The 5633-nt window shown below is 50.5% G+C and overlaps 1 pseudogene; it reads left to right on the top strand.

Moving 5' to 3' along the window:
- Positions 1 to 4040: 4040 nt before the first annotated feature.
- LOC114204314 (histo-blood group ABO system transferase pseudogene) lies at positions 4041 to 5398 on the top strand (annotated as a pseudogene).
- Positions 5399 to 5633: the final 235 nt, after the last annotated feature.

The following is a 5633-nucleotide window of genomic DNA, read 5'->3' as shown; positions in this document are numbered from 1 at the left end:
GTGGCCTCCTTCAAGGGCCGGTGGGCTCTCCGCGGTGGGGGAACCGGGTCTGGGAGGGCGCGGCCTCCGTCACAGTCTGGTGTCGTCTCTGCTTCCGTGACCTGGTGCCGCCGTGGCGGTTTGAAGAGTCGTGGACTCTGCGGTGATTTCAAAGCGCGGTCAACCTGTCACCGCAGCACAAATACGCTTTATCTCCACACTCAGACCCCGGCTGTCGTCTCCTCACCACATTTACCACTTCACACGGGGTGCTTCCGTGCGTGTTACCCCAAACAGGGACACTGTCCCGCGGAACCACCACATACCCGTAAATGAGGAAACCATTACACTCTCCACATTATAACCCAGACCACAGGCCCACTTCCACTGCCACCACCTGCCCCACATCCGAAATGGCCTTTTCCATTCAGATCCAGTTTTCTTTTCCTGGAGCTGCTCTGAGACTTTCCCTTATTCGCACAACTCTGATGGATTTAAGGATTTAAGGATGGATTTAGAGCCAATTTACAGACGGCGCTAATCTGAGTGGCATTTTCTGTCTGGCTTCTGTCACTTGGGCTGTTTTCAGTGTCCATCCACGTGGTGACATGCATCAGTCCTTCATTCACTTTTTCACCGTGACTAAACATAAATAACCTTTACCACCTAAAACATTTCAGGTACACAATGCTCTGGCCTTAGCTGAGTTCCCACGGTTGTACCTCATTCTCCAGAACATGTTCATTCTCCCCGAGGGAGACTCTGTGTGCATTAAACACCCAACTCCCCGTGATTTCTCTGGAGAAGGGTCTATCCAAGTCCTTTGTCTATTTTAAAACTAGGTTGTCTTTTTGTTGAGGAGTTGTAAAAGCTCTTTACATATTCTGGACAACAGACTTACTAGATACATCATGTACAAATATTTCCCTCTGGGGGCTGTCTTTTCACTTTCAGGATTGTCACTTCTGATGTACAAAGATTTGTAATTTTTTTTTTTTTTACTTTTTTTTTTAAGAGCAAGGGAGAGAGCGTGTGCGATCGGTCGGGGGCAGAGGGAGAGGGAGAGAGACTCTCAAGCAGGCCCTACGCTCAGCGTGGAGCCTGACATGGGGCTTGATATCATGACCCTAAGATCATGATCTGAGCCAGAATTAAGTTAGATGCTTAACTGACTGAGCCACCCAGGCGTGCTGAAAAGATTTTTAATTTTAAGGATATTATTTTATCTATTTTTTCTTTCTTTTCTTATGCTTTGGTGCCAGAGCTAAAAGCATTGCTAAATCCAAGGTTATGAAGATTTATCCCCATTTATTTCTTCTAGAGTTTATAATTTTACCTCTTACATTTAAACCTTTACTTATTTTGAGCTAATGTTTCTATGTGGTATGAGGTAAGGGTCCAGTTTCCTTCCTCTGCACATGGATAACCAATTGTCCCCCAACGTAATGTTGTCCACCCTTGTCAAAATTCAGTGGACCATAGAAGAAGGGGTTTATTTCTGGTCTCAGTTAAATCCCACTGATCTGTATGCATACCTTTTTAAAAGGGTATGCATAACAATAAAAATTGTTATTTTATTTATTTATTTAAAAACTTTTTAAATTTAAATTCAATTAATTAACATATAATGTATTATTTGCTTCAGGGTGAATGCATACCTTTACGACAGTATCACAACGTTTTCTTGACTGTTGCTCTGTATTAAGATTTGAACTTTGGAAGTTTGACCTTTCACCTTTGGTTTTCTTTTTCAAGATTGTTCTGGCTATCTTGTGGTCCCTTGAAATTCCATATGACTGTTAGGATTAGCTTGTGCATTTCTTCCCAAAGGCCTTTGTGAATTTTCTTGGGAACACAGTGAATTTCCACATTGCATTGTGTACTATTGCCATCTTATCAATAGTATATCTTTTCATCACCATGGGGTGTCTTCAGAATTATTTAGGTTTCCCTTACTTTCTTTCAGCAATGTTTTGTAACTTTCAGTGTACAAGACGTGCACCTTGATTACATCTATTCCTAAATATTTGGTTAATGTTGATGTTCCCTAAAATGGAATTGTTTTCTTAAATTCCTTTTTGGATGATTCATTGCTAGTGTATACAAATAAGAGAGATTTTTGTGTATTGATAGTTTGTCCTGTAACTTTGCTGAATTAGGTAACTGGCTGTAATCATTTTTTGTTGATTCTTTTGGAAGCTCTATATAAGATGATGTCATCCCTGGTCTCTGAATAGACAGAGTTCTAGTGTTTCCTTTCACATGTGGATGCCTTCTTTCTTGGCTTATCCTTCTGGGTAGAACTTTCAGTCCAATATTGAGCAACAGGTGAAAACCAGCATCTTGTCCTTGTTCCTGATTTCAGAGTAGAGCTGTCCATCTTCAGACTTAAGCATGGTGTTTGCTGGAGATTTAATGAGAAAATTACTCCTTATTCCTGCTTTCGTGAGTATTTATATCAGCAACAGACATTGGACTTTGGTTAGAACATTTTCTGCATCAATTAATATGACCACATGTTTTTATTTAAAAATTCATTGTGCTGTATAACATTGCTTGTTTCACTCCATTGAATAACCTTTGAGGTGTTTGTGCAGAGTCACTTGCTTAGGGTGCACAGTCTATTTATGAGCTCTTGGTTTTGCAGTTCTTCTGATCTGGCTTCTTACATCTCTTTTAAGAAAGGCACAGGAAGGTATTTTGCTGATTTTGTGGGGTTGGTAGTAGTGGTTAGGGTTAGGAGTTAGGGATTAGGGTTAGCGTTAGGGTCTCCCTGTCCTCTGCTGCACAGAACCCATTCTCCTCTGGTAACTAGAGTGATATTTTCGGAACATAACCTTTGGGCCTCTCTGTGGTCTGCTCCCCCCCTGCCCGTCCTCTCCAGCCTCACCTCTTCCACCACGGCCCCCCCTTCTGTGGGCCACCCAAGTGTGTGGTCGTCCCACATGTGCCCTGGGCCTGACTGCAAGCCTTTGCTTTTGCTGTGCCCTCTGCCAGGATCACCCTTCTATCCCCCTGCTTCATATCTGGCTTGTTCCCCCATTGGCTGGGTCTGCGCTTGCCCTCTGGTGACCTGACTCATGTTGAGTGTGCTTATCCCCTCTTTAAATGTAGTGCCCGCCTTCCCTGTGTGAGCGATTTACTAACGTGCCGGGTATGGGGCAGGCCCAGGGAAGTAGCCTTAGTGTCTGCACAAAAAAATCAGTCTCAGAGGGGCTCACCACACTTGCTGACAATGGGGGAGTTGCTGTCCTCACAGGGGGGAGCAGGTAGTACCCTTAAAGGGGGACCAGCCATGGGACGTGGTCGGACAAGACTTTGAACCTTTTGGGGCCGGGGAGATGTAGACTGGACCTGGAAGCTTACACCCTTGGATTCAAGGCTGGGGACTAAGAAAGCCCCCTCTCTTCCTGGTGTCGTCTTTTGCCTTCCCTGTCCATGGGCTGGACCTGATTCCTGATGTGGCAGAGTTTGAGGGTGACCCCTCCTAGGAATACCGGTGGCTTACTGAGCACCTTGTCAGCAGGATGCCCACTAGCCTTCCAGGGAGGACCCTACAGGAAGTGGAGACAGGTCTGCGGGGGCCAGCGGCAGCCCACTCAAAGCAAAGTGGGACAGGTGGCCGGCCCTGCTGATTCTAGCTGCTCTGTAAGACATAGAAATGAGGGCTGTGCCCAAAGGTGCTTCCTTCCTGGAAGGTGGGGACGGGATCTGCAGGGGGGGCGGCCAGTGGAGGGCACCTACAGGGTTTGCCCAGGAGCTCAGCACAGGGGGAGTGTTCCTGGCTCCAGCATGCTGACTGTGGGGCTGCATGGGTTTCCAGCCTCCAAAGCCTCAGGCTCCCCTTTGGAAGTCAGGCTGCTGATGGCCCCCATCTCTGGGAACAGACATTAGGGAGGTCCTGCTGACAGATTCACTCAGGAAGGCCAGGAGGTGGCTGTTGCTTAAAGCAGCCCAGGGCCTGCCCCCTTGAAGAAGGTACACACGTCCATGGCCCCCAACTCTGGGGTCCTGCTGCCAGCCTCTGGCAGTGACCCTCTTCCTGCCCTGTGCACTGCCCCTGTGGATACGTGGTCTTCCTGGAGCTGTTCCTGCAGACAGCAGAGAAGCACTTCATGGTGGGGCACGGGGTCACCTACTAGGTTTTCACCAATCAGCCAGCTGCCGGGCCCCGTGTGCCCCTCCAGGTGGGCCGGAGGGTGGTGGTCCTCATGGTGGACACGGGGTCACTTACTACGTCTTCACCGACCAGCTGGTTGCTGTGCCCCGTGTGCCACTCTGGGAGGGCCGGAGGGTGGTGGTCGTCGAGGTCTGTGGCGTCCTGCTCTGGCAGGATGTGTCCATGTGGCACAGAGCGATGATCAGCCGCTTCTGCGAGCAGCGCTTCCTCTGTGACATGGAAGACCTGGTGTGCGTGGACGTGGATGCGGGAATGAAGTTCTGGGACCATGAGGGCATGGAGATCCTGTCCCCCCTCTTTGGTACCCCACACCCCGGTTTCTACTGGGCAGCCCATGAGGACTTTAGCTACGAGTGCTGGCCACAGTCCCAGACCCACATCCCCAGGGACCAGGGCAACTTTTACTACATGGGGGCCTTTTTGGGGAATTGGCGGTGGAGGTTCCCCGACTGACCTTGGCCTGTCACCAGGCGATGGTGGCCAACTGGGCCAATGGGATTGAGGCCGTGTGGCCTGATAAGAGCCACCTGAACGGGTACCTGCTGGACCACAGGCCCACCAAGGTGCTGTCCCCGGAGGACCTGTGGGACCCACGGCTGCTGGGCTGGCCCCCATCATTCCCCGGGTCATGAAGAAGCTGAGATCCATGGCTGTGCCCAAGAATCACCAGGACACCCAGAACTCATGAGGCGCTGTCCCCAGAGGAGCTATGGGACCCACGGTATTGGGCTGTCCCCTGAAGGACCTGTGGGACCCGCGGCTGCTGGGCTGGCCCCAGTCATGAAGAAGCTGAGATTCGGGCCATGCCCAAGAATCACCAGGACACACAGAACTCATGAGGGGCTGCCCCCAGAGGCCATGCAGGACCCGCAGCTGCTGGGCTGTCCCCTGGAGGACCTGCGGGACCCGAGGCTGCTGGGCCGGCCCCCCATCATTCCCTGGGTCATGAAGAAGCTGAGATTTGTGGCTGTGCCCAAGAATCACCAGGACATCTGGAAGTCACGAGGGGCTGCCCCCGTCTCCATCAGGGGGTGCTGCCTTGAGCGGAGCTGTCAGAGCAGATTCCTACTTCTGTCCCCTTGAGGGAAACTGTGGAGCCCAGCACTGCTTGCACGGGCACGCCAATGCCCCAGGCACCCCTGTGCACAGGAGGCCTGCCTGGGGGCACACGTTCCTCTCTTTGTGGTCACTACATTTTGATCATTTCGGGGTCATTTGCAGCTGTGAACGGCTCCAGTTTTATGTCAGATGTTTTTCTGTGTCAATGCTGAGCAACCATCTTTAAAAAGAACAATTAAGGGAAAAGGTTTTCTCTCTGGTTCTAAACAGACATTGCCTGTTGGGGCTGGGAGCAGCCCTGTAGCAGCCATGGAGCCAGAACAGGTGCTGGCCGGGTCTTCCCTCCCAGTCCTTACACCTCACCGCAGCCATGGGGCTTCAGGGTCAGGGTGTGCCGGGCCACCTCTCAGACCCC

The sequence above is a fragment of the Eumetopias jubatus genome, unplaced genomic scaffold (genome assembly GCF_037043125.1).
Source record: "Eumetopias jubatus isolate StellerSeaLion01/CBP00866 unplaced genomic scaffold, mEumJub1_p1.0 scaffold_196, whole genome shotgun sequence".
Lineage (NCBI taxonomy): Eukaryota > Metazoa > Chordata > Mammalia > Carnivora > Otariidae > Eumetopias > Eumetopias jubatus.
This window is presented reverse-complemented; position numbering and strand designations above follow the sequence as displayed.